Source organism: Papaver somniferum, chromosome 2 (genome assembly GCF_003573695.1).
Source record: "Papaver somniferum cultivar HN1 chromosome 2, ASM357369v1, whole genome shotgun sequence".
Lineage (NCBI taxonomy): Eukaryota > Viridiplantae > Streptophyta > Magnoliopsida > Ranunculales > Papaveraceae > Papaver > Papaver somniferum.
This window is the reverse complement of record NC_039359.1, coordinates 22296475-22313316: the sequence shown is the minus strand read 5'-3', so window position 1 is coordinate 22313316 and position 16842 is coordinate 22296475. Positions and strand designations below refer to the sequence as shown.

Below are 16842 nucleotides of genomic sequence, written 5' to 3'. Positions count from 1 at the left end.
GATATGAGTACTGACCAATTGTATCAGATTGCTCTCGAAACCATAGATTGTTTGCTCCCATACATGACGCGAAAGCTACAACAAGAAGAAGGAGGGGACAAGAATTTAGAGTCATAACAGAAATACATGAAGTTAGACAAGAATACTTAGTCGACTTGAGAAAAAAAGTTGTGAGTAGATGCAAGGGGACCAAGAAGTGTTTGATTAAAATGTTTCTTAACCATAGAGTCGGCCTAGACAACGATGTTGTATTTGAGGAACAAATTGCAAGATAGTTTTTGATGTGGTGTTTTGGGAATGTCTTTTTCCCAAACAAGAAAGATGTTGTTTAGATTAAATGGTTACGTATAATGAGGGATTTGAATGTGGTCAAATCTAATGATTGGGGTTCAGAGTTGTACGGTAGTATGTTATGGGGCTTGAGTACTGGAGTAACGAGCAGCTCGCCTGAGTTGTAGTTCTTTTCGTATCTATTAATGGTAAAAATTCATACCCACTTGTAAATTTACTTTTTTTAGTTGTTTATTATTGGTGACCGTATAATGCAATTAGTCGTTAATAATAACTAACAATGTTGCAGCCTTGGTTTTGGTCATATTTCCGACGTCCATTTCCCTATGTAAAGCCGGAGAATGAGTTAGTTACAGATCCGTGGTCGGTGGGTAGGTTATATGATGAAGACCAAAGAGACTTGAACAGAGGCGCACAGAGTGATACAGGTACCCATTCACTGATTGTTGTGCGTAACCAGATAGACAACTTCTCATTCGATTCTGTAGTATGGTCGTCGTGGGAGGACAGTGAATGGAAAACTAACCCCGAGGTGGTAGAAGCAAAATGAATCTGTGAATCACAGAGGGTCTTTTATGATCCTTTTGGTCACAACACCTTTTACCTGAGGGAACGGTGTCTCAAGCAAGTTCTTGGAATGACAGTAATGTCGTGCAATCCTCCTGATTCAACAGTAGACATCAACACCCACTACTTGTACGTCGTCACTGCAGTTAAATCCTTGCATTATGTGGAAGTACCTGATCATGAGTATAAGTTGTGGTGGAGCAAGAGGTCAGTTGGGAAATACTCAGGTTTAATTGTACATGAAGGATATAGAGATGTGTATGGTACGCAAGACCCCGAAGCTTATGTACGCTGACCAGCACCGCCATGAAAATGCACATACACAGGAGAGTTGGAGCCTGTCGATCGTCATCTCTTCCCATATCCACCAACAAATCCGACAACTCGAATATATGCGGCCCGAATTTTAAGGTGGTTGATATACCTATTGGAATGGAGTATTTGGGACAGTATCCTAAACTCAATTATAATGTCAATCATGGTACATCTGTGAGTATCATATGGCCTTTAATTCTTATATTTTTATTTGTGAAAAAAGTTTAAACTCATGTCGGTGTTTACTGTATATAGGAGATGTAGTGAGAGGCATATCAGGATGCGCAACAACAAAACAGGCTCTACAATAATTCTATTTCGACCATATAAAGGAACTACAACATAAAATCAAACACGATTCAGATTTCCATCAGAGATTTGTTAGAGAGTATCTACCACCGCATACATAGTGAGTCATCTACTCCAAGCCAATCTCGTGATTCGGGACCATCGTCGAGTTCTTTTGTTCCAAACAGTCAAGAAGATTATGTCTACCATCCTTATAATTTTTCTGAATAACTCAATCAAAGTACAACAACGTACCAACATCAGGGTAATGAACAAGATCCATGGTTGCAAATGCCGGAGTCCTATAATCGAAATAATGAACGGACAAATTTTCAAATCCCTTAGCGACTTTTTTTAATGAAAACAGTTAGTTTTTTACTTTTTAATGGCTATCTTTATATTTTATATGTGCTAGTCATTTTCACTGTATAACGACTACTTTTTTGGTTTTATATGTACTGGTAATTTTTACTGTATAACGGCTAGTTTTTTTTTTATTTCTATATGCTCTCATCATTATTAGTACAAAACAAAGCTAGGCTAAGTTAGCCTGTGTTAGTGGTGGTCAGGATTTGTCCAGACAAAGATAAATCAAGGGCTGTGGTTCTCCTGACCACCCCCTACAACTCACACGCGTGGAATTAATTCCAATATTATGAATGAAAAATGAATACTCAAGTCAAGATATGGATTTTCAAAAATTATAATGGGGAGGTTCGAACGCATGACCTATTGTGTCATAAGAGTGGCCTCTAACCAGTGTTCCATCTTGGTTGGAATTAATAGAAAAGATAAATCAACGGTGGTGGTTTGTTCAATTTAAATATCATAATTGCTTTATTAATTAGTGTTTCACTAATTGCATATAATAAATAATCTATTCATTATAAAGTGTTTTATTAATTAGTGTTTCACTAATTGCTCATAATAAATGACTAATCATTTTTTTTAAATATTTTTTTAATTAATTATAATATTTATTTCTATTAATAAGTAATTTTGATAAATAATATCAATAGACATTTTTGGCGACAATGAGTAGTAGAAGAGGTGGAGGCCGAAAGATTAGTGGTGGTTAAGGGCGGCGCCAAGCACAATTATATTTATTTTTGTTCTTTTATCATAAGATGGGATAGAAAGTCCATTTTTCACATATATCCAACTTGCTAAGAGTTTTCTCCCTCTTTCCTCAAAATTCTGGCTCCGTCCCTGGTTTGTGGTGGAAGAAGTAGTGACGGTGAGTGCTGGTGAGTAGTGAGGGACAATATTAATTTTATGTTGTCGTTACAACATCGATAACACCGTAGTGTGGAAGATGTGGTTGGTTGTTTTTAACACTTTTGATAAAGGAAGGTAACATATATTTCAGGGATGATATCATACAAGATAATATTTTCATGATCGTAGTTGGATCACCCAAATGGTACCCCTGTTATCTTTGGTACTATATCGTATAAATCATGATTTTTTAATGTTAAAATAAAATTGATTACAATAAGAAAAAGAATATATACACGGAAAAAAAAATTGAAACTAATCAATTGACGACATTTTGTTCAATCTAAAACTCATACATGGCATTTGTGATTGAAAATTAGAATTGGGTCTGTTAGTATTTGGTCAGTCAAGTTATGTATCCTGACCCGTGACCAAATCCATCTTGTATACCTGCATATATTGGGTTGAATAGTTGAACTTGGGAGATGTGGGAGAATCAGTTTTGACTGAGAAGTACTCGGAGCACTACTTCTACTCCCCTGAACGGCATATATAAGAGTATAAGTTACTCTTATCTTGGTTAAGTGAACTGCCGCAAGGTTTGGGGTTTACACAGAAACTGTACCTCTCTTCCATTACTTCTCTAGGAGATTAGGGTGTGAACAAGTAGTATATTCTCTAGTAGATTATATTCAAGGCTTCACTGCAATTGAAGATCAAAGAAGGATTCTCAAGAGGCTTGTAATAGCAATCATTCGATCCTGGGATTTCGGATCTTCCGCAGGTAAGTTCCTATCCGAATCCATTTACTTTGATTCATGTTATTTTAACAGTGGCATCATGAGCCGTTTTGTATTTGCTTGATTCGCCTTTTGGAGTGTTCTGTGTTCTGATCTCTGTGTGATGATAATTTTTTTATTTTTCATCATTTGTTTGATTGAAGTTTTTGTATCCCTGTTTGATGTATGCATTGGAAGTGAAGTGTCGCGTGATGATTTTGTATCTCTGTTTGATGAATCTCTTATTGATTGTGTTGTATACAAAAGAAGTCATGTTTCCTTTTTCGAATATGCTCCGTGTATGTTTGGAAAAGAAAATATTTTGTATATTTTCGGGACTATTCATGAGTCCAGCGTCTTTACGGATATCTTGTAGACTTGGTTTCATTAGTTGAAAATCTTTTCGCATAAAACATGGAGATTTTGTATCTTTATGTTTGTTCTGTAATACTCTTGCTTGGCCAATCAATATATATGCCTTGACCCAGTGTTTTGTTTTCGTTTGGATTCTTTTTTCTTTTCTTTTTTTGAAACTCCTGTTTGTTTTCAACACCGAGCATGAACGTATAGCTAAGTTGTGCTTAGTGACCCAAAGAGGCTAATATCCAATATAACTAAGAGTATATGGCTCTGTTGTTGATTCCGGCAACTGTATACTACGTATATACAATGCTTTTGGATACTGATGAGATGCTCGAGATGCTCGCGTCATTTTCATTAGTTGAAAATGATTTTTCAGATGGATTTTTAGATGTACAGTGAAACAAGATGATTTTGTATCTTCATGTGTTTCTCTGTACCATCATCCTTGAATGATATGTTTTGTCTTCATGTTGTTTGTAAAAAGAGTCACCATGTTTTTTCTTGCTGTGTGATTCATTCTTTTTATTTTACTGTAACTCCTGTGTGTTTTTGATACCCGAGCATGAAGATGAGTCCTTAGAGCAACTGCAGTGGTGCGAGTATAACCAAAGACCAAAGAGGGAAAAAAAGATCAAATTTTGGGTTTAGTATGGTGTGTGACGTTACGGTGGAAAGACTAAATTTGGTCAGACGTACATTATACGTTCGCCTGGTGTGGGGCGTAGACTATACCAACGCCTGATTGGGTAAATTCTAAAAAAAATATATGAAAGAAGTGGGGCGGAGGTATAAAGCCCGCCCCATTAAAATGGTTTTGAAAACAAAGAATGGGGCGGGGGTATAATGCCTATGCCCGCCCCATACAAAAAAAAAAAATGGGGAGTAGACTTTATGTACGCCCCATGTGGAGCGTAGACTATACCAACGCCTGATGTGGGGCGTGGAATATACGTCCGCCTGATGTGGGACGTGCACTATATGTCCGCCTGGTGGTGGGCATGAAGTATACCAACGCTCGACTATATTTGGGTTTAGTCTTGGTCCCATACCAAATATACTCTGGGTTTTAGTCGTTGATCAAAATTTGATCGATAATACGTTCCACTACGTCTGTTCAAAAGACCAAATATTTGGGTTTACTCTCCCACTGTGGACGCTCTTAGTGGGCTTAGTGTCCGTTTGTGAATCCGATCTGTGTATACTGTGTGTATACAAATGTTTTTCTGGAAGTGAAAGATACTAGAACCCCCTACTATATGGGTTCAAACATATAGAAGCCCCACAAAATGGATCCTCCACCCTCAACTCCACACTTTCATAAAATGATATTACTAGGCCCGAAAAATCAAATTATCTTTAGATCAGGCCCATAATTAATTATTCCGAACTTTAATAATGGCAACATTGCCCTTTAGTATTTATACAAGGGAATCCTAGAAGCTTTTTTTCATTTCTCTATTCTCTTTCTCTTTCATCTTTATCTCTCTCTGTTGTAGAACAATGGTTTCTAGGGTTCCTGAGATTCATTTTCGACTGCATCAAATCTTCTTCGTCTTCATCAAATCTTCGACTGCAACAACAACGATTGATTGCATCTTCTCCTTTTATGCCTCTGTAGTTTCATTTATGTCAAAGATCGATTGAATCTGATCAAAAGATAGATCTTACGGAAGATGCAGATGATTTGTTTAGTCTGATAATTAACCAAAGAAATCGAAGAGAAACATCAGGAAAAACGAATTGAAAGGTAAGTTAATCTTCCTTTAAAGCTTTCATTAATCGATTTCGAGTTGAAATCAAATTTCTCGTGGTTTGATTTTAATGATTTTGAAAAAAAAATGAAAATTAATCTCGATTTCATTATCTGATCGTAATTAGAGTTTAGATCCTTAATCATGGGAAAGATGAGCATGATTTTGCGTATAAGTATCATCTTCTCTTAAGGATTTTAGGGTTTTCAGAACCTATATCTTCATTTTTTTTTAATTAACCTATCCTAATTGAAATCGAAGCATAGATCTACAATTTTCTACTCACTCTGGTTGTTTTGATTTAGATTTTTTGAAAAAACTTGAACAAAAAATCCATATCTATTCGTCGTAAATCTTAATTTGTAGCTACGATCTAAAATAATGTTTTGAGATTCAGTATCAAAGAATCATTGTCTCTGTTACCCATAGATTTGATTTGATTTTTCATCCACTCATATGAACTGGTCTGGTGATGTTGGTGGTGCAGGTAGGGGTTCTTTAGGAGGATGAGGAGGCACTGGTGATATCAGAATTGATAAATTGAATGAGAACTGCTTCATTGGTTAGTTTGTTTATCCAAGTGGCTATAGATGAAACAACAGAAAACACTCTTGAATCACAAAAGAGTTTGATTGCTCAATTGTTGTACTTTTCTGAGAAATTAGAAAGCTCTGATTCATCCTTATCACCAGGCTCATATGTGTTGACATATATGAAAGAAAGCAGTGCTGAGAAGTAGAAGTCAACTGATAAAGATGATTATAGGTACTTCATTTCAGATGCCATGCTGCCAATGTTTTGCTCTTGAGGTAAATTTTTTGGTTGTTTCTCACTGGTTGTGTCTTAGTTATTTGGTTGTTAGGTACTTCATTTTCCGATGTCATGCTGCAAATGTTTTGGTTACTCTGCAAATGTTGGAAGTATGTTTAATCTGTTTTTTACGTGGTCCTAGGTCTGTTTTGGTTACTCTGCAAATTTTGGTCATCATTGTAACTAATTTTGTTGTTTGATATACAAAGGTGTCCTCGTTAAGCATTTGATTCTCTGAAATTTAAGTATAATTTGTACAACTGACCCAATTTGATAAATTTCATCTAACATGCTTATCTGTTATATTTATGTAGCTGCTCTGAGATAGGAGATCACAGATGAAACAAATAAAGGGAAATGACGCTCCAAATCTATCTCTACCGATCCAATTCATCTCAGTATCTATTCTCCCAATGGTAAGATGGCTTTAAAAAACACCGAAGTGTAACTGCGGCTTACACATGCCATATGCATGTGTAACTTCCTATTACATATGCTTATGACATATGTAACTGCGAATTACACATGATATATGAATGTGTAACTGTCGATTACATGTAGTACAGTTTTCTTGTGTATGAACTTTTACCAGGTTTCCCACTTCACAGTGTAAGGCTTTTTTACCAGCATAGTATTGGTAGACTATGGATGTGTAACTAGTAGTTACACATGCTAATTAGATGTGTAACTTCTAGTTACACAAGCTAAATTGATGTGTATATATTAGTTACACATGCAAAATAGATGTGTAACTATGCTAATTTGTTGGGATATGCATATGTAACCTAATATGAAACTTCTATCCGTTATTAGTTGATTGAAATAGTTTCAATCGACATATTACTTTAACATTGCTGCTGCAATTGAAGCTGCAGAATGAAATTGGTGGTGATATTAGATGTATGCTTAGGTTGCAGTTACAAAGTTCAGGTGCAATCTAGTAAGGCAGCAGGATGAGCAGCATTTCGGACATCACCATGCAAAGCAATCTGTTGAGAAGCTGGATACTGAGATACTCATAGTACGTATGCAAGAAGTATATTGTTATTGTGTAAAAATATAACTTTCTAATACACTTGTTGATATTCCCTTATTAATGTGTAAAAATATCAACAAGAAGGTGTCCATTCTGCTCATCAAAGGCTCTTGAGGTTTGTATTCCCTCTCTAATACACTTGGTTAGAGCATTAAATTCATTTATTGCTGTTGAAGCTTGATTTTTGTGTAACTCACAATTACACATATATTTCCATATTTCGAACTATTACGGGTGCATGTGTAACTCCAAGTTACACATGACATATGCATGTGTAACTCAAAGTATGCAAGCTAATTGGGTATGCAGCTACTAGTTACACATGCCAATTGGATGTGTAACTGCGATGTATACATGCCAATTGGATGTGTAACTGCTAGTTACATATTCTAATTGGCAACGGATTTTGAAGTTTGACCGCCTCCATATGCCTTCGTTATATACTTTTTGTAGTTAATTGAATGCTAGTTACATATGCTTGAGTTATACTGCCAATTACTTGTAGTACAGTTTGCTTGTGTATGAACTTTTTCCAGTTTTTTAGTTGTTTTTACTTCTTTTAAAATGCTTGCTCACATCCCCAAAATGGAATCAGGTGCTCTGGCTCATGTTCGGTTCATTGCTGTTTCAGCTACTATTCCAAACATGGAGGACCTCAGTAAGCTATTGCATTCAATGATAATAATTTGATGATTGTTCATTTGCAATTTGATGATTTCTGTCATTGTTTTCTAAATTCTACAGGGTAATGGCTTATGGTTCCACTTCAATGACTTAAAAGGTACGTATTATGGTGGATACAATCTCTTGTGTGCTTAATTATCCAGACCTTGAAAAGTTTTTTTTTCTTGTTAACTTTTACCCCACATATTTAGAGAAAAAATGAGACCTGTAAAGCTGACCACCAGATTATTCAGTATAGGCTTTATGTTTTGCACTGAATCAAGATTTTTATTTGTTTCCCCTTGTTTTTGTGCAGGTGACGCTCCAGCAAAAAACGATTTCTTGTTTGAACGGGTAATTGCTGAATTCCATCATATATTTCAATATTTCGAACTATTACGGGTGGATGTGTAACTCACAATTACACATACCATATGCATATGTAACTCCAAGTTACACATGCCATATGCATGTGTAACTCCCAATTACACATGCGTTTTGTAGTATACCAGCTGATTACACATGTTTTGTTTTCTGGAATGTTTAGCCTATGACAACTTAAATATTTTTATGACAATAATTTCTGAATAGTTGTAGCCTTTTTTGATTAGTGATTTTAACATAGTGTACATGTCGGGTACACGAGTCATAAGCATGTGCAGCTGTTAATTACACATGATATATGCATGTGTAACTCTGACTTACATTAGACAGATGCACGTGTAACTTCGAATTACATTAGACAGATGCATATGTAATTTATATTTACACACGCTTTTGATAAGTTATCAAGTGTTTTTTTGTGATCTTTGTGATCTTTGTTAATTGTTCAATAATTTTATTTGTTGCAGATATACAAGCATTTGGAATCGGGGAAGATAAGAAAGACGAGAAGGCTGACCCCAAGGTGCTGGCTAACAAAGCTTCCAAGGCTTTTGTTCATTTGTATGAGAAGTGTTCTAGATGCTATGGTACTGATATCATTTGTTTGTCATGTAGTTACTAAGAAGGCTGACCCCAAGGTGCTGGCTAACAAAGCTTCCAAGGCTGTCAAAGCTGGAGCATCAACCATTAAGAAGAAGGCTAAGAACATCTGCACATCAGTCACATTTCACAGGCCAAAGACATTGCAGAAGGCAAGGAATCCCAAGTACCCATGTATTAATGCACTACCAAGGAACAAGCTTGACCATTACCAGATCCTGAAATACCCACTCACCACCGAGTCCGTAATGAAGAAGATTGAAGACAACAACAAGAAGAAAACAAGGATGCTTTCAAGAAGATGTACAACATCCAGACAGATAAAGTGAACACCGTTATCAAGTAAGCCTTCCTGATTACTTATGACTAGCTACTTCTTTTTCTTGAAAGGTAGTATATGGATATAGGTCTGGAATGGTTTCACTTAACTTATACATCTGTTTAACTGCACATTACACAAGCCATATGCATGACAGTTTGCACGTTTAACTAACATTGGCAGACTATGGATGTGTAACTAGTAGTTACACATGCTAATTAAATATGTAACTTCTAGGTACACAAGCCAAATGAATGTGTATCTACTAGTTACACATGCAAATTAGATGTGTAACTTATAGTTACACATCTAATTTGATGGGATATGCATATGTAACCTAATGATGAAACTTCTATCTGTTATAGTGGTTATATTTATGAAATTGAGGAAAGAACATCAAGTCCTAGTAGTAGGGAGTAGTAGTGGATGCAGATTAGACTAATTAGATGCAGGTTATACTTATAGTTACACATGCTAATTAGATGTGTAACTTCTAGTTACACATGATGATTGTATGTGAAACTTATGCTAATATGCATGTGTAACTATTGTTTACACATGACATATGCATGTGTAACTACTGATTACACATGCATTTTGTTTTCCTGGGTTCATATCTATACCCTGCTGAATCAGTTGTGTGATCATTTTTTGTGATATTAATGTGCTAGCACAAGGTTCTCAGGTGTTTGTATTATTCTGCCAGTATAATTACTGTCTGAAGCTTTACTTTCTGTTGCTTAAAATGTCAGTCGTCATCGATAATATGAAAATGGCTTAGGTACATCTAGACTAGCGTTGTAAAACGTCTTTCTGTTAATACAGTGCTAACAACGTCTTTCTGCTGAAGCAGTCGTATCTTAATTAAGAGCTTCTCATTCACTTGCAAGGTTAACTGTATTATTTATGACTGGTAATTGCTTGATAGTCACCTCTCGTTTTTGATAGTGTTATTCATTTAGAGATGGATTTGCTGATTTTATGTTGACATATCCAAGTCTGATGCATGTGTAACTCCTAATTACATAATTCAGATGCATGTGTATCTGCAAGTTACACATGCTAATTAGATGTGTAACTTTTACTTACACATACTGATTTTGGGTACACATACCAATATGCATATGTAACTCCTAGTTACACTAGTCATGTGCATGTATAACTTCTAGCTACACTAGCCAGATGAATGTGTATCTCCTAGTTACACATGTTATATGCATGTGTAACTCTCAGTTACACAATTCAGATGCATATGTAACCGCTAGCTACACTAGTCAAATGCTTGTGAAACTGAAATATACATTGTTTTATGTACTGTTCATTTTAATCGTATAAATACTGATTGCTTGTTATATTTCAGGTTTTAGATAACTTCATAAAAGATAATTGCTTAAACGTGGTAATGGTCTCGCTGGAACTGGAGTTGACGCTGAATACACAAGTCAGATGCATGTGTAACTCTCAGTTACACTAGATAGACACATATGTAACTCTCAATTACACTAAACAGATGTGTGTGTAACTTCTAGTTACACATGCTAAGAAATTATTGTAAATGAATATTAAAGTAATAACTGTATTTTTTTTTGTGTGTGTGTTTTTTTTGATGTCTATTTTTTTTGCATATATATACAAGTGTAACTTTGCATTACACATATCATAAGGATGTGTAACTTCTGGTTACACATGCCATATGCATGTGTAACTTCTGTTTACACCTTCGCACTGTATTTTAATAATTTCGGGCCTAGATTTAATAATCTTGGGCCTAGATTTAAATTGTATTTAATTATGGGCTTGACAATATGCATAAGGGTATCAAAGTCTTTTAAAAACTAGGGGCCTAGATTTAAACTTTTTTTAATTAAGGGCCTCATATTTTGGGTTATCCGTGGGTTGGGTCTGAGCCTAATTTCCCCGGAAGTGAAACAGTTAGATGCTCGTGTCATTTTCATTAGTTGAAAATGTTTTTTTTTTTGTGATAGGTACTTAGGAGTCGGTAACATGCTAGGAGTCAGTAACATGCTAGTGTTGTGTCTACTTCACATGTGATTAAAAAAAAAGTTATTATATCCTAAATACCAAGATATCATCTTTGTTTTGATTAGTACTTTGTGTCCGATTAGTTTTTGACTTGTTGTACTATGTTTTTAGATGATATGTTGTGATCACATGTTGTTTTGTGTATGCATTGACATGCTAGTTAAATGACAATTAGTGGTGTAGTTGGTTTAAACCATGTGTTTTACCAATAATTACTTGTACGAATTAATTGATAAATTTAGTGTTGAAGTACATTTTTGGGTGATGATTATGAGCCTAGTGAAATTTTCGGTCCTAAATTTGTATCTAAATGTTATTTTTATTAATTAGATTTTGAGACAATATTTCGTATGTACATATAATAATAATTACAATCTTTGTGCAAAATACGTGTAGAAATGACTACCGAGAATTTGATTGCTGATCTCACCAAGGGATATAAACTAGATGGGAAGAACTATGACACGTGGAATAGGAAAATTCAGTACATGTTCGACTCCAAAGATCAAACGGAACTGTTAACAAATGAAATGGTCCGACCTCAAGAAGGTAATTTTGTACAAGCCCGTCGTGACCTTGAAGCCTACGAAGCTTGGGTTAAGAAAGATCGTCATGCACGCTATGCTATGTTGAGTAGCATGAATGATGATCTTATTGGAGAATATGAGAATTATCCAACATCCAAGCAAATGTGGGATCAGCTAAAATTTGATTTTGGTGGTACGTCCATTACTAGACTTCGCAGCTTAGTGGTGAAATTCGAGGTCTACAGAAAAGATACCAAGCATTCTATGACCGAACATCTTAGGACGATATCGTCTATGATCCGTGATTTAAAATCTGCTGGGAATGTTTTTACTGATGAACAACAAGTTTTAGCTGTGATAAGGTCATTGCCTGATTCTTGGGTGCATATGAAGCAAATTTTGACTCATAATGAAGGCATCAAGAATTTTTCTGATATTTCTCGACACGTTGAGCTTGAGGCTGAGCGCCAAGAGGCAACACGTGTGGCTGCCTTGTATGCTCAAGGTGAGCGCAAACCACAGGGTAAGCGCAAGAACGATAGCCGAAAAGATGTCAGCAAGGCAGAAAAGACAGCGAAGCGCCGTCGTGGCAAGCGAGCTGGTAAAAAGGATAAGTCCAAGTTGAAATGCTACAACTGTAACAAAAAGGGACATTTTGGCCGTGAGTGCACTGAGCCTAAAAAGGTACCTTTTTCACCCAACTCCGTAAACATTTGTGTTTGTACACATGTATTGGTTGCTCACTCTCTCCCTGAATGGATTGTAGATACGGGAGCAACAAGACATGTAGCTCGAGATCGAGCGGGGTTCGTAAATTATCGACGTCTTTCACGTGGTACACAAAGAGTCTACATGGGCAATGGCTCAAGTGAGGAAGCTGTGGGAGTTGGTACTTATCAACTTCATATGCGCTCTGGACGCATTTTAACACTTCACGATGTGCTTTATGTACCTGGAATTCATCATAATTTACTTTCAGTTATTGCACTTCTTAGTTTTGGATATTCTTTTAAAATTGAAGACGGCAGATTGGACATCATTTATGATGGTATTTTGTTTGGACATGGTTATTTAAGTAATAACTTCTTTAAATTAGATTTGTTTAGTTCTTTTTCTTCTGATGTTTTAGTAACTAATGCTAGTAGTAGTGTTGTTGATGATTGTATGACTTGGCATGTTAGACTAGGCCACATTGGGAAAGATAGGATGACAAGGTTAGCTCGAGAAGGCCATCTTGGCTCACTCGCTAAAGTTTCCTTACCCGTTTGTGAACCTTGTCTAGAAGGCAAAGCTTGTAGAAAGCCTTTTGGTAAGGCTAAACGTGCTACTTAACCTCTTGAGTTGGTACATTCTGACATCTGTGGACCTATGAATGTTAAATCTAGGCATGGTTATTCCTATTTTCTTACATTTATTGATGATTATACGCGATTTGGTTACGTATATTTGATCGCTCACCGCTACGAAGCCTTGGATTGTTTCAAGCTCTTTGTAGTAGAGGTTGAGAATCAATCTGGGAAGAGTTTAAAAACTCTCCGTACTGACCGTGGACGTGAATACTTATCAGATATTTTCAAATAATTTTGTGAGACAAAGGGTATAACTAGGCAGCTTACTATTCCCTATACTCCGCAACAAAATGGTGTTGCAGAGAGAAGGAATAGAACATTATTGGATATGGTAAGATCAATGATGGCGCAAGCCAACCTCCCAATATCTTTTTGGGGGATGCTATTATGACTGCGGCCTACATTTTAAACCGTGTCCCGTCACAGTCAATTCCTACTACACCATATGAACTATGGAAAGGCGAAAAACCCAATTCAGGGAATTTGCGCCCATGGGGTTCGGCTGGTTTTGTTCACAACACTTCCCATGTGTACGGGAAACTAGGACCTAGAGAAAGAAAGCTTGTCTTTATAAGATATTCTGATTGCTCAAAAGGTTATGTGATGTATGGTGAACATCGAAGTGGAGGAATGACTGAAGTAGAGTCCAGAGACATTGTTTTCATTGAAGATGTTTTTCCTCGCATCAGTGACATTAACAAGGACTTGGAACTCTTTGAAATATGAGAGAATGTTGACATCTTACCATCTTCTAGCGAGGGTAGGGAATTAGTTTCTCAACCTATACCCGTTGAAGATAGTGAGAGTGATCTTCATCCTAGTAGGAGTATCACACTAGAGCCCCAAGACCTTGAGACACGCAAAAGTAAGCCTCAAAAAGTACCTCGTCGTCGTTTTGAGATTGAAGGGGGAATATTAATGTGTGCTGCGAGTATTGAGGATGAACCTACTTCTTACGAAGAAGCGGTTTCATCACCTGCTAGTGGCAAATGGATTGTTGGCATGCAGAATGAAATAATATCAATGAAAGACAATGATGTTTGGGATTATGTTGACCTTCCGCCTGGGAGAAAGACTATTGGAAACAAATGGGTCTTTAAAATTAAACGCAAGGCGGATGGTTCAATTGACAAATACAAGGCTCGCCTAGTAGCAAAAGGATATACCCAACAAGAGGGTATTGACTATGAGGAAACTTTTTCCCCTGTGGTGAGGTTTTCCTCAATTCGTCTCATGCTTGATATAATCGCACATTTGGATTTAGAATTGTACCAAATAGATGTTAAAACGGCATTTCTCAATGGAGAACTGGATGAAGAGATTTACATGTCTCAACCCAAGGGTTTTGAGGTCAAAGGACAATAGCGCAAAGTTTGTCGTCTCAAACGTTCTATTTATGGCCTTAAGCGACCGTCTAGACAATGGTATATGCGTTTCCATCAGTCTATCACCTCTGCTGGTTATGAGATGATTGAGGAAGACTATTGTGTGTACATTAAACGATCCAAGGAAAGTATTCTTATCCTAACATTGTACGTTGATGATATACTATTAGCTGGTAATGATCTTGAAGGTATTGTCGCCACTAAGAAGTGGTTGTCCTCTAATTTTGAAATGACAGATATGGGTGAAGCTAATTATGTATTAGGTGTTAAGATCATACGAGATCGCTCAAGAAAGATTCTTAGTTTGTCACAAGAGACTTACATAAAGAAGATTCTTGAATGTTTTCGAATGCATGATTGCAAACCCATTGACACTCCTATGGATAAAACTTTGGTCCTAAGTAAAGATCAATGCCCAAAGAATGAAGAAGAAAAGAATTATATGTCCAAAGTACCTCATGCATCCGCAATTGGGAGTCTAATGTATGCTATGTTATATACTAGACCTGACATAAGTTTTGCAGTGGTTATGATAAGCCGTTACCAAAGTAACCCTGGACCGGATCATTGGAAAGCGGTCAAAAGGATATTTCGTTATCTTAAAGGGACTGCTGATCTTCCCCTTTGTTACCATGGTGATGATATTAGACTTAAAGGATTTAGCGATGCCGATTGGGGCAACGATAAAGATGAGTACAAGTCTACTTCAGGTTATGTGTTTAAACTAGGAGGTGGAGCAATAACTTGGTGTAGTAATAAACAGAAGTGTGTTTCTATTTCCACTATGAAAGCAGAGTATGTTGCACTTTCAGCAGTTGTCCAAGAAGCTGTATGGTTAAGGAGATTTCTTAAGAGCCTTGGTGTCTCAGAAAATGCAAAGGATGCGGTGGTGCTTCATAGTGATAGCACATCATTTCTTGCATATGTGAAGGATCCCAAATACCATGGAAAAACCAAGCATATTGGTAGGAGATTCCATTTCATACGTAATATAGTTGCACAAAGAAAGGTTGTTCTTAGACATATCTCCGCGAACAAGATGTTGGCCGACCCTTTGACCAATCCAATGCCAAGAGTTTTTTTCCAATCTCATGTAGAGAACATGGGATTGACTAGGATTTGATATGTAGAACATTTGATTATTGTTCGATGACATTATTATTATTTTTGACTGAATGAATGAAGGAGTAATGATGGTTTTCTTGATTAAATACGTTTTATAGAGTTCAAATATATTATTCATGTGTACATATATTTAAAGTTGTCTATGGGCAAGAATCGACCTACTCACACAGGTGATTCGCCTTGGCGCTTAGTATAGCGAGCAGGATGAGACAAGAGAAAAGAAGTTTTTAGGAATTTGTATTTCAAAAACTACTTGTTTTTGTAACAATCTTTTGATTCTTTTCTAAATATTAAAAGTCGCCTTAGTATGTCTAAGATGAGATCTCAAAGAGATTAATCATTAAGTTTGACCACCACTTAATTAAGCCTGTTATAAAGCCAGGTGTGATTTTTCTAAATAGTCTCTATGTGTATGACTAGGTTTAGAAATTCAGGCTAGGCGCTTTTTAGCGACTAGACTTAGATCTGTATGGTGTATATTTTTAACGCAAAACATGCCCACTTAAGTGGGAGAGCACCATAGCATACACATATTGTATGTGCTAAGTCGACCAAATGTGGGAGCAATGAGTGATTCCCTGCTTCATTGATGTGTGAGCCACTGGATTAATATCCAATTCTTTTACCCCTTTGACTTGGGTTTATGTCATGAATATGATACTTAATGATGCTACTTTAGCATGTTTTCTAATACGATGCATATTTCCGTAAAATGATACATGTCTAGGAAAGCTACTAAGTTGAATTGGATTGATATGGATTTCTTGGAAGAAAATTTGATGATACACCATGAGTTGTGATTCATTATTGGCCAACGTTTTTCGTCTGTCGAAAATCATGAATACAATTTATATGTGTGGGTACAATACTGCTTCTTCGAGGGATTAAGAGTATTGCACCGGGTGTAGTCAAATTATCTGAGTTGAAAATGAGAAGTTAGTAAGTGATGTACTTTGGTTAGTTTGATAAAAACTTGATCATCGTGCTCCTGCTATTTGTGTAATGCTCGTGAGGTCGCACACCCTATAT

General features: G+C 36.4%; 1 long non-coding RNA gene across 1 annotated transcript; it reads left to right on the top strand.

The window, feature by feature from the left end:
• The first annotated feature begins 5521 nt into the window (after positions 1-5521).
• LOC113353033 lies at positions 5522-6328 on the top strand. Its single transcript, XR_003361050.1, has 3 exons — positions 5522-5568; positions 6060-6134; positions 6265-6328. It is a non-coding gene; the product is annotated as an uncharacterized LOC113353033 (long non-coding RNA).
• Positions 6329-16842: the final 10514 nt, after the last annotated feature.